Genomic DNA, 13,343 nt, shown 5'->3' with positions numbered 1-13,343 from the left:
TTCTAGGCTTTGAAGAATAATGCACACCTACTCTATATGCGAAAAGGAGAGCAATCTGTTTTGCAACTCGGAGAGAAGGAGGAAAATGAGGCGGCCAGAGGACGGCATGCTATGCCATGCCAATCTTTAGTAAGGAATATTAATCACTAAATTAAGGAAATTACTAAAGCAGGTGACATTTTTTTTAGCAAATCAAATAAAGTAAAAATAACAATTTTTTTCCTACTTTCTAGTAACAAAAAATAAAATCATATGCTACTGGCCAGACATTTGTTTTTATGAATTCACATTTTCTTCCTTTATTAAATAGGAAAAGTATGATTGTGAAGTCTAAGAATTCTAACAAAATCAATGTATTCATTTCTCATTTGTATATGGGATTCTTATTTAATTCTCAGAAGCTCAATGTCTTTGAGTTTGATGCCCCAAGTATACTCCTTTGTTGAAAGCATACCATACTTTCTATTATATTCCTCACTTCATAAATCACTTTTCCTTTAATTTGAATTTTAAAATGATGTTGTACTTTTTCAGACAGACAATCAATCTTATCTGATTGGTTTGACAATACAAATTACCTTTGCCAATTAAATTATATGGCAATATTTTATGGAAATTTGAAAACTAAATAAGAAAATAAGCCATCTCAAGGTTTTCACAAAAACATATTTAAAACATATAAGGTGAAAGCATTTTATTAAAAGTATTGTTTGGGGAAAGAAGTATTGAAATAACATTTTAATTTTTCCTAACATTCCCTAATACTTTCAAAGCACACTGAATTCAGGTAACACTAAATGAAAGAGGAACTATATAATTTTAGGCAACTTTTACTAAATTTTAGTAAAGCTTTGGATAATAAATAATAAATCCTTTTGCAAATCAGGTGGTTTTCAATTTTTTGCTTTAAAACAAATTAAAGGAGGGCATAAATCAGTAACCACTTGACAGACAATTGAAAACTATTTTTGATGATAGGTCACCATGTGATTTTACTTTTGCAAATGACATGGAAGGAATTCAAAGAACTTCCTTCTACTTATTTATATGAATAAAGTTTCTAAGCCCTTGCATTTACACACACACACACACACACACACACACACACGCCAAATTTGTAAACTGGAAAACAATGTAGGTTGTAAAGTAGATCACAACAACTTCCATCAAGGAAATAATAAATTTATGAAAGCCTGGAGAAATAACACCTCCCTTAATTTTGAGGTTTTTTTACATGAACTGGACAGACCAAATAAGATATTACATGACAAACCTTAGCTCTGGGTCCTGAGATATAACTTAATTCATTTCCAGGTGCTATAGATAAAACTAAACATATAAATACCTAAATTCCTCATGCACCACAGTTTTTTATATGGGAGAGTATCACAGAACTAGATTTGAAAATTAAGACACTGAAATGTTTAATAAAAAAGGAACAAGGGACTTATATGAAATCCTATGGAAGGCCAAGCTTACCTAGTCAATTCCACCTTCAGGGACTAGTTGGTTTGTAACATCCTCCTTTATAATAAGCATTATGTGCAGTATAAATTCTAGGAGCTGCAGCAAAGTCATGAAACTGGTAAGAGTAATATATGTCCAATTTTGGGGCCTTTTACTCCATCTACAGTTCTCAGCACTACCATGTAGACAGAGCCAACTGTATTCTCCACACAAGCCAAGCATTTTAGACAATAAACATCATATAGGAACAAAAGATAATTTAGTGAAGTACAAATTTCATAATCTAAATTATTCTTAATTCCACATATAAGATAAACCTGATAATTTAGCTAGATGATTTGGTAAACAAGTTAATAATAAGATACTTAACAAAAAAATTGAAAATATATCTATTTTTTAAGTGTTAAATTACAACTTTTTCCAATCATTTTCCCAATACAATTTGCATGTATGGAATTTCTGCTTAGCTACAAAAGTTTGAAACTGATTAGGATCATAAAGATTAGTTTTACAGCTTCCACACTGGCAATTTTTAAGGCACTGTCACTTAATCCGCTGCGAGAAAGACACCATGTTATGTTCTATGAGGCATATATAGATGTTTAAGACACAGTCCTTAAACTCAAGGAAATTATCAGTCTAATAACAACACAAATAACTATGACACAGAGGAAGATAACCATTTTTCCCAATACTTCATTAGGAAAATCTTCAAACATACAGAAAAGTTGAAACGATTTTACAGTGAACATCACCTAGCTTCTACTACACATTATTTTCTCATTTTACTATAGTTAATTTACCTATTTACCATCAATCCATCTTATGTTTTTAATGCACTTCAAAATAAGGTGCAGTTTGCTTCATTTGCAGGTATGCTTCATTTACCCCACATCATTTACTGGTTGTAATAATTGTTTACAGTTTCTAAATAAAATGAGATGCACCAATCTTATTGTTCCATTTGACAAACACAAAAACCTGTGAAACTCAAACCCTATCAAGACATAGAATATTGCCATCATCCCAGAAAGTTCCTTCATGCCCATTCCCAGTCAATCCCCACACCCACAGGGAACCACTGCTACTGTTTCCCACCATAGATTAGATAACCATTTTTAAATTCAAAATTTAAAACAAAGAGTGATCATCAGGCTGAAGAATCAAAAAGACTACAGGTAGATGGACAAATGGATTAGATATCTGATAAAGTAAGTATAGCAAAATGTTTAGCAATTGTAGAAATCAGGTCTGGGTATATGAGTGTTCCAGTAATCAATTTCTTATCTCTTTGCTCCAAACCCACCCCTCTTTGTCCTGATCTATGACATTGGACCTAGACCCCTAGACCCATCCCCTTTGGCAGCTGGTGGAATGTTAAGCTTCATTATAAGGAGACAATGAAGTGGCCCTGCAACTCATAGATAAGAGCAGGGAGATATGCCCCTTCTAGATTCCAGTTCTCCACTATTATTCTTGTTCTGTGGGAAAATCTGACAGCCTTGTTTAGGCAGACAACCTCCAGCTTCAGCCTCAGGCCCCATCTCCCCGCAGCTTCGGCTGGCCCACATCCTCTGGCAACAGACAGCTGTTTCTCAGTCCAGTTCTGGCTCTGCCTTCTGGCAACAGCGGGTACTTTCATAGACCATAAAGGAACAGGATACATGACCTTTTAGAAATCTGAATCCAAGCCTTGGGAAGAGGAGCCTCTCCTAGTCCTTCCTCCTCAGACTAGAGGTAGCAGCTACTCTTTTGCACCTACTACTTCTGGGTGTCTTAGAGTTCTCCTTTACCTCTTTTGGTCCTTAACCACCTCCTTTTTCTAATTATAGTTTCGAATAGCCAGTATAGATCTGTCTTCTTAGACTGAATGTGGCTGCTTATAGGATATTCACCGTACAGTCCTTTCAACTTTCTCATATGTTTGAAAACGTCCCAAAAAATGACAAAATGTCAATTGTTGAAGTGGGATGGATAATGGACTGAGAAAATTATACTACTATTACTTCATTTTCTGTACATTTAAAATTAAAGAGTTTTGTTCTGTTTTGTTTTAAAGGCTTTATAAAGGCCAAAGCACTTAAAGAGAGACTGGTGGAATGGCCAGGGTTTCCACAAGCAGAAATCAAAAGTGAGATTCCATGTTGAGGAAAAAGCACACCTAAAAAAATGGAGGCAGAAAACCGCAGGACAGATCTAAAAACTAGCTAGTAGTTGGGCTAAAGCATAAGCTAGGTGATGCAAATGAATATGTTTGATGAAGTTTTTCCCTCCTCTTTAACCATATGTAAAAGTTCTTCACACACAACTGCTTTCATTTCCAGAGCCCCCCTCCCTGTTCTTCCTCTCCGTGCCCCCAGTCCATACATACCTCTACTTACTGTCCAAGGTCTAGGTCTTTCCCATTCTTTCCCACTTCTCATGAATCATAAGTTGATCTGTGTCAGATTCTTGTATACCTCAGTTTGTTTTAAACAATGGGCATAATTATATCCATCTTTGGACACATTTATAGGAAAATGATAGATATGTTTGTGTTTATATAGCAGTATTTTTAACATGTAAAGCTATTAGCAACATAAAACAATTTTTCATGATCTCTAGTTAGTAGGAGATAAAAGAAGGCAATAACTGTTTTTTATTATTTCATAACTCATGATTTTCTTTTCTTAACCACAAATCTATACACAGAAGAGGGAGTGTGTGTGTGTGTGTGTGTGTGAGAGAGAGAGAGAGAGAGAGAGAGAGAGAGAGAGAGAGAGAGAGAGAGAGAGAGAGAAGAGAGAGAGAGAGAGAGAGAGAGAGAGAGAGTCTTCTCCTGGAAAGAATTAGCAATATTCTTTCTTATGCTGGATGGGGAGTACAGTTAAACAAGGAATAATAAAATAAAACACCCACATTTTCTCCACCTACCAATGTATTTAAAGCCCCCTTAGGCCCCTCCTAGGTAACATCCCTCTCCTTCCTCACTCCAGAAATGGCAATTATCCTGAAATTTGATTTACAAAGAGCATTTGTTTTATACAACCTGAAAATACTATAAAGCTAACCAAACATTTATTTAAGAAGAAGAACTCATAATACAGATAAGGTCACAGAGACCAAATATATCCAAATTTTTTATATACATATAGATACATATACATATAATATTACAAAAGCATCATGTAAAGCACAAATGGACACAGACCTGTTGCACATATTAAAATATACAGACACCCCACCACAGAGGCTCCTCTACCTCCTAAACTTCATGATCAGTAGGATCTGAACCTGCCATTCTATTTCAAGCCTCTACATGTGGCACATGCTCTTCTATCTACTTAGCATGCTGTAGGAACATATACTTTTCAGAACAGTAGAGGACAGGAGATAGACGATGCTCAGGGTCACCTGGGCACTGACTCTACTTTCTCAACCTTGCCTAAGGATGGGTTTTGTTAATGCTAAATCTGGTTCAAGATCCAGGATAGTAATATTTTGCAACATTTGTAAAAATTCTCTTAAATGGACACATTTAAAAGAGATTGTTAATGTGAGGGCAATTGTTTGATAAGATTGGGCATCTTTCTCACCTTTGAGCAGTGCTTCCTATGTATTCAGTGTCACAAACAGCTGTGCATGCCATCAAGAACTCAGGGGCAAAACTAAAGCCCCCACAAACATATGTTGCAACTGTTCCTGCTCTGGGTAGATGCCTTGCTACGTTCTAGCAGCAGTGTATAAAATGATTTTCTGTGATGATGGAAATGTTCTATATTCTGCTACATGTGGTTATTGAGCACTTGAAATGCAGCTAGTGTGACTGAGGAAATGAATTTCTAATTTTACTTAATTCAAATTTAAATAGCTACAGTATTGGACAACACAGTTACAGAGCCTTAGCTACAAAAACCATTTTGGAACTTAAAGCATGTATGTATACACGCTGTCTTAACAGCCAGTCCAAAACCCTCCTGCAACATTGCAAATGTCCTTCTACTCCTGCCCACCCCTTTTAGCTCCCTGACAGATACTTCTATTTGTCTTTCAAAACTCACTCAGGCAGCACCTCCTTCATAAAACCTGGAAAGCCTAGAGTTCCTAATTCTTTACCACAACTATTACTAGGCAGATCATACCACATTGTCATTATGGGGTTACATATCTGTATCCTCTGCTATACTAGAGGCTCCATATGCATTTCTGAATCTTCAGAGCCTAATGGAGAGCCACATCCCAAAATTCCAGCCCTAGGGTCTCCATTATTAACTAGCCTTGAGAACCTAAGATGGCAGCTAGGTGAGACAGTGCAATAAAACACCTCCATGAAAAATACTAGATAAAAGCCAGAAAGTGACCCAGAACACCAGTTCCAGTGATGCACCAGCCGGACAAGGTCTGCTAAATCCACAGGGACCGTGCATTTGGTGAAACCAGGAGTCTGCATTCTGAAACAAGTGAGTGAGCTGGCTGAGAGACTGGCAGCCACACTGAGGTATGGGGAAACTGTGGGCTGGTGTTTGGAGACAGACTAGTTCTTTAAAACAAACAAACAAACAAACAAAAACCCGGGAGAAGCTGCAGTTACGACGGTGAGAACCGCACAGTGAAGCACAGCAGGAGCAGGCTGTGCCAACCTCTCGGTGTCTGGCATGGAGGATAGCCCGCTGCTGATTGTCTCATGGCCAGGGGGGCAGAGGGGAGCCAAAAGGAGAAAGAAACCACACCCCTTGCAGCCATCTCCCCTGCGGGCTGGGAACACTCCTGCCCGGGGCCAGAGCTATAGCCCAGAGCCGCGACAAGAAACCCAGTGTGATGGGGAGTGTCCCCCACAGCACCGCGTACACGCCACAATATTGGCATGGACAGTGGCCTTTAGTGCACCCACAGCTAACTGTCCCGGAGCTACGAAGGCGGAGCTGTGCAAAAAGGGGAAAATTAACACGCCCCATTCAATCATCTTTAAAGCAGGCTGGGAACGCCCCTGCATGGCCCAGCGGCCCAGGGCTTCCCTGGAGGGAGGGTGCGCATTTGTGACATGGCACAGCCTTCCTTCAGCAGAGGTCCTGTAAGAGCATGGCTGAGAAGGGGGGCCCACTCAGAAATCCCAGGGACCCTATGCCAATACCAAGGACTTATGGGTCAGATCCAGAGACAATCTGTGGCAAGAGTGAAATGAAAGCTTTGACTCTTGCAACAGCCTTAAATCTCCAGGAACACCTGGGAGGTTTGATTATTAAAGCTGCCCTTCCTCCCTAACTACCCAGACACACACCCCTCATTCAGGGTGGACAGCACCAACAACACACCCAAACTTAGTACACCAATTCAACTCCACAAGAACCAGATCCCCGCACCACAAAGACAAAGTTGGGGAGAACTGACTTGAGGGGAATAGGAGACTCACAGACGCCATCTGCTAGTTAGTTAGAGAAACTGTACACAACCAAGCTGTAGATCTGACAAATTAGAGATCAGTATTTTTTATATCCAGAAAGAACCCTATCAAGTAAAGCAAATGCCAAGAGGCCAAAAACAACAGAAAATCTTAAAGCACATGATAAAACCAGACGATACAGAGAACCCAAACCTAAACACCCAAATCAAAAAATCAGAACAGACACAGTACCTGGCGCAATTAATCAAAGAACTCAAGTCAAACAACGAAAGCATGGCACAGGATATAAAGGACATGAAGAAGAGCACAGCACAGAATATAAAGGACATGAAGAAGACCCTAGAAGAGCATAAAGAAGAAATTGCAAGAGTAAATACAAAAATAGAAGATCTTATGGAAATAAAAGAAAATGTTGGCCAAATTAAAAAGACTCTGGATACTCATAATACAAGATTAGAGAAAGGTGAACAATGACTCAGCCTCCTTGAGGACTACAGAACGGAAAATGAAAGAACAAAAGACAGAATGGGGAATAAATTTTTTAAAATTGAAATGGATCTCAGGGATACAATAGATAAAATAAAACGTCCAGTTTGGGATCTAAGATGGCAGCATAGAGAGGAGTGGAAGCTAAGTAGCCCCCTGGAACAACTGAAAAAAAACCAGCAACAACTAGTAAATAATCAACAATAACTGCAGGGGGACAAACATGACCGTCCACTCATCATACACCAACCTAAATTGGGAGGACTGCCCGAGATCACAGCATAAAACCTGTAAGTAAGAACTGCGGATCCAAATCAGGAGACCCCTCCCCCACAGCGCAAGCTACAAAGCCTCGTGGTGCCAGAGAGAAGCTTTCTCCCAGCAAGCGAATATACCTCAGCTGAGCTCCAACTGGGGTTTTAATTAGCAAGTGTGAACTGCTCACTACAAGGTGTGAATCCCCAACAAGTAGACAGAGGCTTTGGGTGATGACTGACCTTGGAGAGCTGGACGGTCACCTCGGACTAGCTCTGCTCCTTTTTTGACTCAGTGGAAAAAGCCTCAGCCATTTTCAGTTCCCAGTTCTTGACCCAGACAGGGGTGTGGCACAGGCAGAGAGAGACCACTGAAATGCTAATGACTTCCCCCTAAGGTGTCTATCTTCTCTAAGAGGAAAGGGCTGGGGCCCAGCTCTACTACCTGCCTTTCATTCAGAACTTACACCACTCAAGAATTATAGGCTAATCTTTGCATCAGGCAGAGAGCGCCCCTGCATGGCCTGGCGGCACAGGGCTTCCCTTGAGGGATGACACGCACTAGTGATGTAGCACAGCCTTCCCTCATCAGAGGTCCTGGAAGACCATAGGTAAGAAGGGGGTCCTGCTCAGAAAACCCAGGGACGCTACATCAATGCCGGTGGTTTGGGGGTCAGCAACAGAGAAAATCTGGGGCAAAACTGAAATGAAGGCTTAGACTCTTGCAACAGCTTTGACTCTCTGGGAACACCTGGGAGGTCTGAATATGAAAGCGGCCCTGCCTCCCTGACCACCCAGATGCACACCACATGTTCAGGGCGGACAGCTCCAACAACAAACCCAAACTGAGTTCACCAACTGAACCCCACAAAAATCATTTCCCCACACACCACAGAGACAGAGTTGGGGAGAACTGACATGGGGGGGGGTATAGGTGACTTGCAGACGCCATCTGCTGGTTAGTTGGAGAAGTGTACACCACCAACTTCTATTTCTGAATTAGATTGGTATTTTTTTTACAACTTGAAAGAACCCTATCAAGCAAAGCAAATGCCAAGAGGCCAAAAACAACAGAAAATCTTAATGCATATGATAAAACCAGATGATATGGAGAACCCGATCCCAAACACCCCAATCAAAATATCAGAAGAGACATGGTACTTGGCACAATTAACCAAACAATCACAATCAAGGAACAAAAACATGGCACAGGATATAAAAGACATGAAGAAGACCATGGCACAGGATAAAAGGGACATAAAGAAGACCCTAGAAGGGCATAAAGAAGAAATTGCAAGATTAAATAAAAAAATAGAAGATCTTATGGAAATAAAACAAATTGTTGGCCAAATTAAAAAGACTCTAGATACTCATAACACAAGATTAAAGGAAGGTGAACAACGACTCGGTGTCCTAGAGGTCCACAGAACAGAAAATGAAAGTACAAAAGAAAGAATGGAGAAAAAAAATCGAAAAGGATCTCAGGGGTACGACAGATAAAATAAAATGTCCAAATTTAAGACCCATTGGTGTCCCAGAAGGGGAAGAGAAGGGTAAAGGTCTAGAAAGAGTATTCAAAGAAATTGTTAGGGAAAACTTCCCAAACCTTCTACACAATATAAATACACAAAGCATAAATGCCCAGCTAACTCCAAATAGAATAAATCCAAATAAACCCACTCCAAGACATATTCTGATCAGACTGTCAAATACTGAGGAGAAGGAGCAAGTTCTGAAAGCAGCAAGAGAAAAGCAATTCACCACATACAAACGAAACAACATAAGACTAAATTGTGACTACTCAGCGGCCACCATGGAGGCGAGAAGGCAGTGGCATGACATATTTAAAATTCTGAGAGAGAAAAATTTCCAACCTAGAATACTTTATCCAGCAAAACTCTCCTTCAAATTTGAGGGAGAGCTTAAATTTTTCACAAACAAATGCTGAGAGAGTTTGCCAATAAAAGACTTGCCCTACTTCGGATACTAAAGGGAGCCCTACCAACAGAGAAACAAGGAAAGGAGAAAGAGATATAGAGAAGTTTAACAGACATATATAGAACCTTACATCCCAAATCACCAGGACACTCATTTTTCTCTAGTGATCACAGATCTTTCTCCAGAATGGTCCATATGCTGGGACATAAAACAAGCCTCAATAAACTAAAAAAAATAAAATAAAATTGAACATATTCAAAGCACAATCTCTGACCACAATGGAATACAAATAGAAGTCAATAATTTTTGAATTGTAACTCCACTATTTACTTCCTACATGATATAAAATTCACAAACTCTAATGACAAATCAGTGGTTTTGAACTCAATGTAAAATATGTAATTTTTGACAAGAACTATATAAAGGTGGGGGAATGGAGGAGTATAGGAACATAGTTTATGTGTCCTATTGAAATTAAGTTGTATTAAAGAAAAACAAGATTGTTATGGATTTAAGAGGTTAATTTTAAGCCCCACAGTAAACAAAAAAATTATCAAAGCATATGACCATAGAGATGTAAAGTAGAGTATGGGTTAATAGAAATGGGGGAAGGGGCAATGGGGAGTTAAGAAAGGAGTGTAGGGTTGCTGTTTGAGGTGAAGAGAAATTTCTAGTAATGGATTGTGGGAAGGTGATAGCATTACACCATTCTAAATGTGAATGGAATGCTAGGGAGGGGGTGGAATGGGAAGATTTAGGCTGTATATATGTTTCCACAATTGAGAAAAGAAAAAAAAAAAAGGAACAGTCTAAACAGATGACAATTGAATGCCAATGATGACCCTGGATGGGATCTGAGGATGGAGGACAGGAGGCTCAAAGGGACACAGTTGAGACATAAGGCAAAGGAAATATAGAATGTAAGCTTTGTATGATTGTTGTATCTCTTGTACTTCTTAGCTGCACTTACTGGGATTGAATACAAGAATGCTCTTGTTCATGGGAATTGTATATGTGAATTATAGTGTTTGTTCAAGGATGTGTGCAGCTAGCTCTCATATGTTCAGAAGACAGAGCAATAGATGATGGATGACAGGGAGGGAGGGAGGGAAAGAAAAAAGAAATAGCGATGTGACAACATGTTAAAGTTAGTGGATCAGGGGATGCGGGGGTCAGGGAATGCTGGAGTTCTGTGTATGGGGTTTGTATTGTTTTTGCAACTGTTCCTATAACTTTGAATTTATTTCAAAATAAAATGTAAAAAGAAAAAAAAAAGTCTAAATTTAAGACTCATTGGTGTCCCAGAAAGGAAAGAGAAGGGTAAAGGTCTAGAAAGAGTATTCAAAGAAATTGTTGGGGAAAACTTCCCAAACCTTCTACACAATATAAATACACAAAGCTTAACTGCCCAGCGAACTCCAAATAGAATAAATCCAAATAAACCCACTCCAAGACATATTTTGATCAGACTGTCAAATACTGAGCAGAAGGAGCAAGTTCTCAAAGCAGCAAAAGAAAAGCAATTCACCACATACAAAGGAAACAACATAAGACTAAGTTGTGACTACTCAGCGGCCACCATGGAGGCGAGAAGGCAGTGGCATGACATATTTAAAATCCTGAAAGAGAAAAATTTCCAACCAAGAATACTTTATCCAGCAACACTCTCCTTCAAATTTGAGGGAGAGCTTAAATTTTTCACAGACAAACAAATGCTGAGAGAGTTTGCCAATAAAAGACCTGCCCTACTTCAGATACTAAAGGGAGCCCTACCAACAGAGAAACAAAGAAAAGAGAGAGAGATATAGAGCAATTTAACAGACATATATAGCACATTACATACCAAATTACCAGGACACACATTCTTCGATAGTGATCATGGATCTTTCTCCAGAATAAACCATAAGCTGAGACATAAAACAAGCCTCAATAAATTTAAAAAAAAAAAATGAATATATTCAAAGCACATTCTCTGACCACAATGGAATACAAATAGAAGTCAATAACCACCAGAGTCTTAGAAAATTCACAAACAACTGGAGGGTAAAAATTAGGGGGAGATGAAAACACTCCCGGATAATCTAGAGCTGAGGGACTTTATCACCAGTAGATCAGTCCTATAAGAAATGCTAAAGGGAATTGAACAGGCTGAAATGAAGAGACACTAAACAATTGACTGAAACCACATGAAGAAATAAAGATTTCCAGTAAAGAACACATGGTAAATATAAATACCAATACTACTGTACTTTTGATTTGTAACTCCACTACTTACTTCCTACAGGATCTAAAATACATAAACTGTAATGATAAATCAGTGGTTTTGGACTCAATGTGAAATATGTAATTTTTGACAAGAACTACATAAAGGTGGGGGAATGGAGGAGTATAGGAACATAGTTTACGGGTCCTATTGAAGTTAAGTTGGTATCAAAGAAAAACAAGATTGTTATAGATTTAAGAGGTTAAATTTAACCCACACAGTAAACACAAAGAAAGGATCAGAGAATATGACCATAGAGGTGAAAAGTAGAGTAGGGGTTACGAGAAGTGGGGGAAGGGGCAATGGGGAGTTAAGAAATGAGTGTAGGGTTTCTGTTTGGGGTGAAGGGAAATTTCTAGTAATGGATTGTGGGAAGGTGATAGCATTGCAACATCCTAAATGTGATTAATCCCACTAATGGAATGCTAGGGAGGGGGTGGAATGGGAAGATTTAGGCTGTATATATGTTTCCACAATTGAAGAAAAAAAAAAAGACAGTCTAAATAGATAATGACAATTAAATGCCAATGATAACCCTGGATGGGATCTGAGGATGGAGGAGAGGAGGCTCAAAGGGACACAGTTGGGACATAGGGGGAAAAAAGGAAATATAGAATCTAAGCTTTGTATCAACGTTGAATTTCTTGAACTTCTTAGCTGCACTTAATGGGATTGCATAAAAGAATGTTCTTGTCCATGGGAAATGTATATGTATATTATATTGTTTGTTCAAGGATGTGTGCAGCTTGCTCTCGTATGTTCAGAAGATAGAGCAATAGATGACGGATGATAGGGAGGAAGGAAGGGAAAGAAAGAAATGGTGGCGTGACAGGATGTTAAAGTTGGTGGATTGGGGTATCAGGGCAGGGGGGTTGGGGTATACTGGAGTTCTTTGTATGCGGTTTGTATTGTTTTTGCAACTGTTCCTGTAAGTTTGAATTTATTTCAAAATAAAACTTAAAAATAAAAAATAAAATAAAAATTAAAAAAATAAAAATAAACTAGCCTCCACCTCACCAGACCCAGTTCTTTACTACTCTACTGTTTGAAATCTCGAAATCCCATCCACAACCAACATCTTGGAATTGAGTAAATCCCAGGTCATGTTGTCTGCAGCAATGGGCATTATATTTCTACATACAATTGTCCAATGAAAACACTTTTAAACAGTGGAAATGAAAGTTATTAGAAAACCAAATGGAAATAACAAGTAAGTAAGTAGACATAGGTGTCTGGAATCAGGACTAGAAACAGACGTTTGGGAGTCTTCTACATAGAGGTAGCATTTGAAGCCAGGAGACTCACGAATGAGATCACATAGGGAGTGTAGACAGAGAAGAATAGAGACACTCCAGTATTAAAGACGTCCAAGTTAAAGAAAAACTTGAAAGAAGATTGAGAAGAGGCTCCAGTGACATAAGAGTGAAACGAGGAAAGTGTGTTGTCTGAGAGCCAAATGAGTAGTGATTCAAAGAGGAGACAAATGCTATTGACAGATCAAGTAGGAAAGTAAGGTTATATTTCTTTCCCACAATAACAAATCCTCCAAAACTGG

General features: G+C 38.9%; 1 protein-coding gene across 5 annotated transcripts in view; it reads right to left on the bottom strand.

Annotated features, from left to right (window-relative positions):
- The window catches only part of LOC119512040 (WD repeat containing planar cell polarity effector), a 521,497-nt gene that overhangs the window by 507,107 nt on the left and 1,047 nt on the right, over positions 1-13,343 (bottom strand). The window lies entirely within an intron of this gene.

The sequence above is a fragment of the Choloepus didactylus genome, chromosome 17 (assembly GCF_015220235.1).
Source record: "Choloepus didactylus isolate mChoDid1 chromosome 17, mChoDid1.pri, whole genome shotgun sequence".
In the NCBI taxonomy this organism is placed as follows: Eukaryota; Metazoa; Chordata; class Mammalia; order Pilosa; family Megalonychidae; genus Choloepus; species Choloepus didactylus.
This window is presented reverse-complemented; position numbering and strand designations above follow the sequence as displayed.